Raw genomic sequence first — 12,582 nt, forward strand, 5'->3', positions numbered from 1 at the left:
GCTTATGTAAAGTGTGCTCAGCAAACTTCACCATAATGAGAGCTGAACAGTACTGACAGGCTAATTAAGGCTTCCTTGGGAAGAATAGGAAAAACTGAGGTGTAATCAGAGATAAACCTTCCTCAGCACACGTTGTTCTCCATCTCTTATGGCAGAGACCCCTGAGTCAGAGGATGGGAAAGTATGCTATCAAAGGGTACATAAATCCAGCATGCAGGATTAAGGAAACTAATACGGGCTAGGATTCCAAAGATGGAGAAGGTGTGATAGAGCAGTGATTCTCAAACTTTAGTATTTATGTGAATCACCTGCAGAGCTTGTTGAAAACACAGGTTCTGATTCCAATTCTCACAAGCTGTCAAGTGATGCAGATGCTGTTGTCCAGAGACCACACTATAAGTAGCATGGTGATAGAGAACTCCAGTAGGGATAATAATCCCACCCTCCTCGCTAAACCTAAACATCCCACTACTAATTCTCAGGAGGCTTGTTGTTCTTATCGTTTGTTTGTTTTTTAATCATCCTCAGAGTCCATGGTTCACTGGTATTTTATTTTCTGCTGCTTGTGTCTCTCTGCTATAGTCAGTTCCCTTGGAACTCCTGAAACTGCCAGACCTCTGCATCCTCCCAAAGTTCCCCAAGACCATAATAAGGACAGGTCTGGAGCTGTGAACAGGAGTAGTTGCCACTCTAACCTCACTGCTATTATTATCAGGTTTGAACAGAAGCATTCTGGGAGCTGAGATGGGAAGGTTTTTTGCATACAAATTATATAGATGAACATGGTACACTAGAACATTTATCTTGACTCATTAAATTTATTAACCGTGTTTTACTAGATAATGACAAGTTTAATATGAAAACTTGATCAAAAAATAGCTAATAAGAGGTGCACCTGAGTGGCTCAGTTAAGCGTCTGCCTCTTGATTTTGCCTCAGGTCATGATCTCACAGTTGTGAGATCAAGCCCTGCGTCAGGCTCTGTGGTAACAGCACGGAACCTGCCTGGAATTCTCCCTCTCCCTCTTTCTCTCTGCCCCTCCCTCACTCACACACTCTCTCTCTGTCTCTCAAAATAAATAGGGGCACCTGGGTGGTTCAGTCGGTTAAGCATCCAACTTCAGCTCAGGTTATGATCTCGCAGTTCATGAATTCAAGTCCCACGTTGGGCTCTGTGCTGACATCTCAGAGCCTGGAGCCTGCTTCATATACTGTGTCTCCCTTTTTCTCTGTTCTCCCCCTCTTGCACTCTGTCAAAATAAATAAAGATTAAAAAAATTGTTTTAATAAACATTAAAAAAAGAAAATAGCTAATATGAGATGTAACTTTCTTTAAAAGGTTGGATTTGTACAAAATGCAATGTTTTTGTTGATCTTCTGTACTATATAGATATAAGTTAACCTGCCATAGATGCCAACGTGCATTTGAATGTAAAGATAGATCCTCCAGATGCTGCTCTCAGCAGGTACAGCAAAAAGGCTGCAGGTTTTCACCAGACTGTTCCTTGAACAGGTGTTATTAGATAACATCTGCTTTTTTCTGCTCATAAACCTTTAATTGAAGTCCTCTCCACACTAACAGTCTAGTTATCTGATACTCATTTGGGTCAGGTTTCTTTTGAGCCCTAAGAAAGAGACATATACCAGCTTAAGAGTCAAAGTCATCCCTGCTGAGAAATGGTAACAAGGTAACTATCATAATTGTAATCTACAGAAAAGATGCCCTTCTTCAGAATTTTGGGGTTTTTTGCAATAATACCCTGTGTAAACTCATCTTCTCTATGAAAACAAGGCATAGGCAGTCTTATGTACTATAATTCAGGCTGGAAAGTTAGTGAGTTTTCACAGCCACTTTAAAAGATCCTGTGTTAATTAGATTAAATCAGAATCCTCAGACTTTAGGATTCATGGATAAAAATAATTAAAAAAATAAAATAAAATTGAAGGACTGGCATATGGTTGCTAGCTTTTACTTTGCCAATTAAGATATTTTTAAAAAGTAAAAAGTAGCCTCAACCACTGTCTGCTATCATCATAATTTTATCAAACAATATGTTAACAGTAAAACATAGAAAAATAGGGGGATAGTCTTTCAGAATGAAAGCAAGCCCTTTTGGCCAAATAAATTTAGCTTTATAGAAATACTCTTGTCTATTGTTTTTCTCCTTTTCACCCTGAATCCTTCATTTCTATTATTTTTTCAGGCAACATCTTCTCTTTTGCCTTCTCATCTACCACCCATTGTTAAGGATCTGAACATTTGTTCAAGGTTTGCCAACTCAAAGATAGTGAACTCCAACTTAGGCCTCTTTTCACTTTACCATTCAACTCCTGGTAACAACCTCAAAGTAAACTTTCTCTTCTATTTTTTGTTCTTTTCTATTCAGTTTTACTCCTATGATTATTTTTTCTCCACCCACCTGAAGAATATTGACAAACTCTTACCTTTCAATGAACCTAACTTAAGGCAAACACTCATCACACCTAATCTCTTTTCTTAAATTGTCCCATAACTTTTCCCCATTAATTCAGTCTGTATTATTTGAGTCAAAAAAGTGGAAATTAAGAGAGTGTCACATCAATCCCTTTCTTTAAAAGAAATCTGAAAGCTTCCCTTTGTCTTCAGATGTTATGTATATTCCATAGATAGCCTGCTCCACATACCCACCATTTCATCCTCATTTCCTTATTTTTCCTCCTGTTCATGTACCCTATGCTTTGCCTCCTCCATGTATCTGAGGTTTTACACAAGAAAACCTATCTGCCAGCAACACTCGTTTCCACTGTTCAGGTTGAGAACCTCTGCTTATCTCTTAAGACTCAGTTCATATTACACCTCCTCCTCCAAGAATCACGTTGTGACCTTCTGACCAGGCAGGTGCTTCTCCAGTATTCTTTCTTGGTACCCCTAGCTATCTAACATTGAGAGAAAGTGTAGAAAAACATAAGAGGCTCATGGGCATCAGAGTCATAACATTCGATCAATGCCTTAGCACTATCATTTTACAATAGCCTGGTTTCCCGGTCAAGTTATTTAAGTTGTTTGAACCTCTATTTTCTTATTTGTGAAATGGTAAAAGTATTATCAACCACATGGTATTTGAGATGAGATATAAAGAATGCCACTTATAGTACCTGGCCCAAAGAAAATGTTCAATGACTGCTAAATTTTAGTGGCAAGTTTAATTGTGAGTTTTTGAAATTATTATATGCACTTACACATTCTATTAAAAATGTTCTATTATTTGTCTACCTTCCCTACTAGACTGTAGAACTCCTTGTAGCAGAGATTATACTTTATTTATGTATCTCTAGGGGATAGCTCAGCAAATTGCATTGTGTTGGTTGAATTAGTGAACACTCCTGTACCCTAAAACATTGTGATTTACAAGGAATTAACTTATATTAAAAAGACACGTGAAACAGAGCCAGCCGTCATTGTATACTTTTTTAGGTTTCTCTGGGGATCTGCCCATGAAAAAGGCATGCTCAAAACTCAGAGAATGCACCCTAGGGCACACACTTCCTTCAAGTCAGAGTCTTAATTTAATCTTGTCTTGTCTCATGATATCACACCGGAGTAGACTTCTCCAGGTTCTCATTAGAGACCTAATTCAGTTTTGCACTTTGTTTTATGGCCCCTAAAATGCTTCTCTGTATTTTTATAGAGTGTCACTTCTGATCATCTTGCTAAATATATCACTATAGTCATTAAGAAAATATCTTGCTTTTAAATATTTGATAACAAAGGCTTAAGCATAAACTATTATTTGTGAGTTGTTTCTCTACAGAGATTTGAGCTTAAAATTGGATTTGTTATCTCAAAATGGCACACTAGTAAGTGGGTAAAATATTTAAAGGCCAAAGCACAGCTGCAATGTGAATAAAATATTATTAGACATGTCCTTGATCTTTAGCTTTATTACAGATTGGAAACTTTTAATTTTTAATAAAATTCTTTGCAGTGACAGATAAGATAGATTGTTCCCAATGGTGGCTCACATCAAAGAAGTAATATAACATGCCCGACTACCAAACATAATGGTATGATTAATTCATTGAATTAATTACTTTTTTGTTGCATATTCATGTATTTTATTGAGAAAAAAATTCCCTGAAGATCACTTCTCTATGGAGAAACATAATGAAAATAAAATGAACAAGATGTTTAAAATTAAAAAAAAAAAAGAAATTAGAAGACAGTATAATGGGCCCACCAAATCATGCTGGTTAGCATATGATTTACAAGTTGAGCAAAGGGTTAAATATTTGTTCAGGATAAAGGAGGGGGTGGAAAAGATCATCATCATATTGTCATCAAACTTAAAAGAACATAGAAATAAATATTGCAGCAAGTCACTTCTCTGTAGGTAAAATAATTTTTTTAGCTTATTTAGAATAATGGCAGAGCCTTTCAGGCTGTTCCTGTTTATCTTCTCCCATTTTCCTATTGAACCATTCACAAAAACAATAGATGGATATACCCAAATGCAACAACATTAGGAAGTGAGTGTATTGATTGATTACATAATTATATTTGATTAGTATTTACTAACCAAAATGAGGATGGAGTTTTGATGCAGAACACTTTCAGGGAAAACTTAGTAAGACATTTTTGTTCATATCTATTATAGCACTCTTTCAGATACACAATCAGAGGGACAGATCCAATGTGTCCTACACCAAAAGGTATTTTTTTGTTTATTTTGTTCTTGTTGTTTAACTTGAAGATTCTCAACCCCCACCCCCCAGTCTACACCATGCAAAACACTCTATATAGAATGTAGACTCTGATGCCCAATTAATGGAACTTAGTTAAAGCAGGTGAAGGCAAGTAATAATAGATTATTTCCTGGAATATAAAGTAAGAAACAGAAACATTTGTGAGAGAAGTATACCTTGGTTTCTATACTTTATCCATTCTTTCTAAGAAGGGTTTAAAATATCTCTGTCCAATATGGTAGCCACTGGCTAGGCATATGTGTCAGTTAAGCACTTGAAATGTGGCCAGTTTAATTGAGATGTGTTATAAGTATGAAATACACACAGATTGTGAGGAGTTTCTATTTTAAAAAAAGTAAAATCCCATCAAAATGTTTAATACTGTTTAAATATTTTAGATATGCTGGGTAAAGTAAAATATATTATTAATATTAACCTTACCTATTTTTATTATTTTTAAAATGTGATTATTAGAAAAAATAATTACATTTGTGGCTCATATTGTGGCTTTCATATTTATATTTGGTAGCCCTGAATTTTAAAAAAATTCTCTTATAAAACTTTTGAGATAATGTAAAAATATATTTCTCTATATATAATTAGACAACTAAGCAGCAGAATCAGGTTATACCTGCTTGTATAAAAAAGGGTTTATAAAGGATACCAAATACTTGGTTAGTTTTTGTAAATGTCCAACTTTACCACTGTCCTAACCTCACTCTGCTCAAAAACTGAAAAACACTTCTAGTAGCAAAAAGTATATAGATAGGGGGACCAGAAAAAACATTGTCTACCCCTGTTTGTGGACATAAATGTGTTGTAGACATCCAACTATTGTGCAGTCTATGAACAGATATTGTAACCATTACAATAACAAAACATGGGCCTATGAAAACATTTTCCATTGTAAGAGACTTCAAGTATTTATTGTACTTTGGGGGGAGAAGTAAGAAGTATATTTTGAAAATATTATATTTGTTCTCAATGATATTCAAGAAAGCATGATTTTATGAAACAAGATATAGAAATAAATTGCTTAGAGAATAGACAAAAATACAAGAGCTGACTGTAGAAGACTGAAGAAATTGGTTGAGACTTGAATAGAATTATTTGAACAGAAGCATCTACTATGTTATGCTCACTTCCACATTGAATAACTAATGGATTGTTAAAGTCAAGGAGAAATTAAGAACAATACCAACCACACTCCAGAAATATTCAACAATATCTAGACATATTGCAGATGGGAACAGGTAAAAATCACTCATCTAGAATTAACTAAAAAATCTCATTTATATCAATAATTTAGTAGGGAAAATCTTGTCAAATACTACTGACATTCCCTAATTTGAAAAGATAAGAGTTTCACTCAAAACTGTGCCATTGGTCAGTCAAGGCATTGGTACACCTGATTTAAAAGAAAAGAAAAAAGGAAAGAAACCAAAATAAAAAATTTCACATAATAATATAGTTGAAATAGCTAAAACATTATTCAAGAATAGGGAAAGAGATAGTGAACAAAGAAAATTATTGGTAAGACTAGTGAAAGACATCTGATAAGCAGCAAGACTGAGTTCAGAAAAGATGGATGTAGAAAATTCCAATAGTAATACATCAACCTTGTCAAAATAAGTCAATAATGCAAACCAATTTCTATGCTTCCTGGTAAATGATTGTATATGTCATAACTATAGCCACTTAATCAAAACATTTAAAAATAGGGGAGCCTGGATGGCTCAGTTGGTTAAGCATAGGACTCTCGATTTTCGCTCAGGTCATGATGTCAAGGTTCGTGAGTTTGAGCCCCATGTTGGGGTCTGCACTGACAGCATGGAGCCTGCTTGGGATTCTCTCTTTCCTTCTCTCTCTGCCTCTCTCTGCTCTCAAAATAAATAAAAAAACATTTAAAAATATGTTGAGTAAGGCTCAAACTTGAGCAACTTCAATGGCTACACACTCAAACTGATTTCATCTTGAAATTCTACGACTCATGCAATAGTCATCTTTTTTGGAGTACAGAACACTGCTCTTGCCTTCTATGAAAGAGTGCCTTTCTTTGACATCTCTGATTCAACTGTGACCCAAGACTCAGTGAAGGGCTGGGGTTCTTTTTATCTTTCTTCTTGCTATTTTGTTTTTTATGATTAGGTGCATAAGAGTGGAATGAAAAAAGGGAATCAATATACAATTAACAAAGTAAGAGTGGAAAACTCCTATGCCTTCAGAGGATACACAGGTAAAATAAATGTGGGAAATCGCTAAATATAAGATAATAGAATGTGGTTGGATCATGACAAAACTGATGTTTGTCACTCCTTTTCTAAAAAGGCAAACTACCTCTGTATTTAATCTTGTTTTATTCCTAAAACTCAAAAATCTTTTATTCAAAATTATCTGTTAAGAGAAAGTTAAAGAAACACAGAGTTCTAAAATTCAAACCTAGGACATTAAGCTCAATGAGAGATGAATCAAAACAAATTTTTTTAAGTGAAGAATGATGACTGAGACTTAATATGTAAATCAGGTAAATATTAAGTTACTTTGAAATAATTGTGGTAAAATTACAAAATATAAATACATTAAAAATAACATGGGTATATATACATAGTACCTGTATTACAGATATATAAGTTATATAATATATAATTAGATGTATAATCAGTGAATCATGTTATACTATAAAATATGGAACTGTGTGGAATACTTCTACTAACTGTTTCATAGCCCACTAGCATTTCAATCACTGACTCCCACATTTTAATGGAGTATGTAGAGATCACCTGTAATTATTCTCCAAGCAGGCTCACAAAGTGTTTTGTTTTTTGGTTTTTGGTTTTTTTTTTTTTTTTTACATTTTATGATTCAACTCATCCTTTTAAGTTTCATTGCATATATCTGGATTAAGGTCATTGACATTTGTGGCATCTGCATGCCATTCTTCTTCAGATTCTACTATAATGTCTTGAAATATTTATTGCAAACATTTTTAAATAGAAGAAAATTTATAATTCATATAATGAATGAGACTTGAAAGAATACTGTTACTTTTAAATAGGAGCCTGCACTCATGGAGAGGGAAAATCTGAAATGTGGAAAGAGAGCATGAAAATGAAGAACGCCTTTACCAAATTAAGAACTTCATAAGAGTATCGAACAGAAGTCTGGATACTGCAGAAATTCAAATCAGAGGGAAAATTTCAAGCTTGAGAAAATAATTAAGAGGCATCCAGAGCTGATCAAGAAGAATAAAGTATAAGGAGAAAATAAAAAAAAACATGGCAAAAAATAAATAGGTGTTCATGAAGCAAAGGAGTAAAGATAGCCCTTACTCAACTTTGTGCTTATGGTTTATACCCTGACTGTCATGGTCATATTGCTCTAAACATTTTAGTTTACTCATTCAATTAATCCTCACAAAAACTGTGAAGCTAAGGGCTATGATTCACATGGTCATTTACAGACATGACCATTGTCATGACAAGATTTCATGACCATTTACAGAAAACCAAAACACCAGGAGATCAACTGCCTCAGATCACAGTTGCTATGTGGTATAAACAGGATTAAACCTGAGAATGTCAGACTCTACGGTTTGTGCTCTAAAGCAGTTTAGTACATCATCTCTCAAAAAAAAAAAAAAAAAAAAAAAAAAAGAGCATCCATAACTAAGTACATGACAGAATTAAACACAGCTACACTTAGACAAATTTGTTGATTTAAACAAATTACACATAAATAAATATAAATAAGCATATATATGTGAATATTTAAATATATTTCAAGTACTCATGATTCAGGAAGGGAAACTAGAATATCTATAAAGATATATATATATAGATATATATATAGATATATATATATATCTATATATATAGATATATATAACACTTCCTTTTCTTTAGAGCTAAAAAAAGAAAGATATTTTTAAATAAAGATATTTATTTGACTTAAGGGAGCTAAATTAAGCCTTGTGTACAAGTTACACCAGGAAAACATTTTCAGGTATATAGGGCATTAAAAAGCATACCATCCATGCTTACAGTAAGTTACTCAACAACATATAAACACCAACAAGAAGATTAATCAAAATTAGGAATCTTTTTTTTTTAATCCAAACTAGTTAACATGTAGTGTAATAATGGTTTCAGGAGTAGAATTTAGTGATTCATCACTTATATATAACACTCAGTGCTCATCCCAACCAGTGCCCTCGTTAATGCCCATCACCCATTTAGCCTATCTTCTCCACCCATCAACCCTCCCACAACCCTGTGTGTTCTCTCTATTTAAGAGTCTCTTATGGTTTGACTCCCTCTTTGTTTTTATCTTATTTTTCCTTCCCTTCCTCTATGTTCATCTCTTTTGTTTCTTAAATTCTACACATAAGTTAAATCATGTGATATTTATGTTTCTCTGACTGACTTATTTTGCTTAGCATAATACACTCTAGTTCTGTCCACATTGTTGCAAATGACAAGATTTCATTCTTTTTGATCACAAAGTAGCATTCCATTGTGTATATGTGTGTGTGTACACATCTTTTTTTTTTAATGTTTATTTGTTTTTGACAGAGAGAGACACCTATACCACATCTTTTTTTTTTTTTAATGTTTATTTGTTTTTGACAGAGAGAGACAGAGCATGAGTGGGAGAGGGGAAGAGAGAGAGGGAGACACAGATTCTGAAGCAGGCTCCAGGCTCTGAGCTGTAGCACAGAGCCCAATGCGGGGCTCGAACTCACGGACCATGAGATTATGACTTGAGCTGAAATTAGACGCTCAACTGACTGAGTACCCAGGTGCACCGCCCCCCCCCCCCCACATCTTCTTTATCCATTTGTCAGTTGATGGACATTTGGGTTCTTTCAGTACTTTGGCTATTGTTGATAGTGCAGCTATAAACATTGGGGTGCATGTGCCTCTTCAGATCAGCATTTCTGTATCCTTTGGATAAATACCTAGTAATGCATTTGCTGGGTCATAGGGTAGCTCTATTTTTAATTTTTTTGAGGAGCCTCCATACTGCTTTCCAGAGTGACTGCACCAGTTTGCATTCATACCAGCAGTGCAAAAGTGTTCCCTTTTATCCACATCCTTGTCAACATTTTATTGTTTCCTGAGTTGTTAATTTTAGCCATTCTGACAGGTGTGAGGTGGTAAGTCATTGTGGTTTTGATCTGTATTTCTCTGATGATGAGTAATGTTGAGCATCTTTTGACGTGTCTGTTAGTCATCTGGATGTCTTCTTTGGAAAAGTGTCTCTTCATGTCTTCTGCCCATTTCTTCACTGGATTATTCTTTTGGGGGGAGGAGGGGTTGAGTTTGACAAGTTCTTTATAGATTTTGGATACTAATGATGTATCCAAATGGATACAAATGATATGTCATTTGCAAATATCTTCTCCCATTCCATCGGTTGCCTTTTTGCCCTTTGTTTCCTTTGCTGTGCAGAAGCTTTTTATCTTGTTGAGGTCCCAACCAAAATTAGGAATCTTAAAAGTGAGGGGTTTTAGTACAATAACTGACAGTAGCTGTAAAATGTTTTTGATATATTAGCTTTCCTGCCCATTGGTGACCAGTTTTAAAAAAAAACCATCATACAAAAGAATGAGTGTAGTATCTTTCTGCACACACCAGATAAGTGGCAACCAACAGTCCCTTGCATTTGTTTCTAACCCCGTTTTTGTCTGCTGTACTTGTTATTTTGGTCTAATAATATTGATATTGTGTAATCTGATAAAACATTAATGTGAAAAATTTTAGTTTCTGTGTGTTTTAAATTGAATGTTCTGCAAAGTCCCCGTAAATGTAATTTTTAAAATACTGTAAACAACTGTAGAGACATCTTTTAAAGGTTAGATAAATAGTAAAAATCTGAAAGGATACTACACTCCTGTTGCTTTATAGAATAACTTTTCAGTCCACTTTAAAACCTAAAATTGAGATTCTAGAGGATGCACTAGGAGTGTGGCTTATGGAATAACAGAATGAAATCTCACCTGGTCAACTTAAATGTCATGAATGTTTCTTGGCCCTATCTCAAAGTGCGCCCAAATCAAGGAACATGTATGTCTGAACTTAATTTTAAATAATGTATTTTTATGATTCCCTTTTTAATTGACACTTTAAAATTTGCTGATTTAAAACTGACTCCAATCTGACAAGATAAGAGAGTCTGTCTTCTGCCTCTGTCATCTCAACACACACACACACACACACACACACACACATGAATGAAGATATAAACTATATGTTAACAGTGAGTAGAAAAATGTTTTCTTTTTGTGAATATTATTTTATTTTTTTCTGAATAAACATGTTATTAAATTTTAAAAAAAAGTAACAGTTTAAAAACAGCTTTGTGTAAATCTCTAAAGAAAACCTTTTTCTATGTCTGTGACAGGTCTATTATAAATTTGTTTTCTGGTTGTTTTAAAGTGTTTTCTTTATATATTAATATAATCAATTTAAAAATAATGCACGTATGCTGGGAAAGAAAATCATTTATAAATCCCATACATAGTGGTGAAAATGAAGGAAATAGTATGTATAAATAATGAAATATTTGACAATATTCCAGGTTTAACAACTATGATATAACTTGACTTTTCAAATTTGTGCCAGCCTTGACAAACAACCTTACACGTTTAAAGTTGTTTGGTTTCCTATACCTGGAAGGGCTTGATAATGCTTTAATTACAGTATTTACAGAATTTCATGTTTAAAATGCATTATGAGGAAATGACTAGTAAATGGAAAGGAAAAGAAAATTAACGTTCACTGAAATACAAGATATAATGCAAAACACTGGAATTTCCATTACTACAGAGGAAAGGGCGAGATGATATTTACAGCATGATCTCATTTTTCAGATACTGTGCTAAGTGTTTTTGACATGTGTTAGTGTAACTTAAATATCATAACAACCTTTTGTTTATAGGCATCATTTCACCCTTTTCCAATGAGAAAATGAGGTTTGAATAGATTTGGTATCAAATAAACCAAGAATTTCTTTGCACCAGTAGGAGTGGAATTAAGTTTTTAACCTACCACCATCTACCTCAGAATAGCTTCCCTGTCAGTGGTTCACAGTGTGGTACCTAGACTAGCAGCATCTGCATCACCTGGGAAATTTTGCCAGTGCATGTTCTTGGCCCAACCATAGATAAGCTGAATGAGAAACTCTTAGCAATCTGTATTTCAACCAGCTTACTAGGTGATTCTGAGACACACTCTAGCTTGAGAAACACTAGGTTACACCATTCCTTGGGTTACTTCTTTGATTGGAGAAGAACTAAAACAGATGTTTTGGGGATCATTTAAAATCTGCAGATCTGGCTTTTTGTTTGCTTCATCCTCTTGCTTTAAATTCACAAGACTCATTGGGGCACCTGGGTGGCTCAGTTGGTTGAGCGTCCAGCTTCAGCTCAGGTCATGATCTCACGGTTTGTGAGTTTGAGCCCCTCGTTGGGCTCTGTGCGGACAGCTCAGAGCCTGGAGCCTGTTTTGGATTCTGTGTCTCCCTCTCTCTCTGCTCCTCCCCCGCTTGTGCTCTCTCTCTCTCAAAAATAAATAAACATTAAAAAATTTTTTAAAAAATTCATACGACTCAGGAGGACTGTGAAGAAAATTTTGAATGTAATATGTAAAGTATAACAATAACAAAATTAACTGTTTCTGAGGAAATGAATGTTATTTTTTATTCTGTAAGTTGCTTTTGTGTTCATCTAATTCTGAAGTAGACAAAGCTCTTTAATTTTTGAATACCTAAAATTTCAATTTTAACCCCTAAAATTTTACTTTTTAAAAAGTAGCACAAGAAAGAGGGTGGGGAAAAAAAAGAAGAATAGATCTAGAGCTAA

This window comes from Panthera onca, chromosome D4 (assembly GCF_046562875.1).
Source record: "Panthera onca isolate mPanOnc1 chromosome D4, mPanOnc1 haplotype 2, whole genome shotgun sequence".
NCBI classification, from domain to species: Eukaryota; Metazoa; Chordata; class Mammalia; order Carnivora; family Felidae; genus Panthera; species Panthera onca.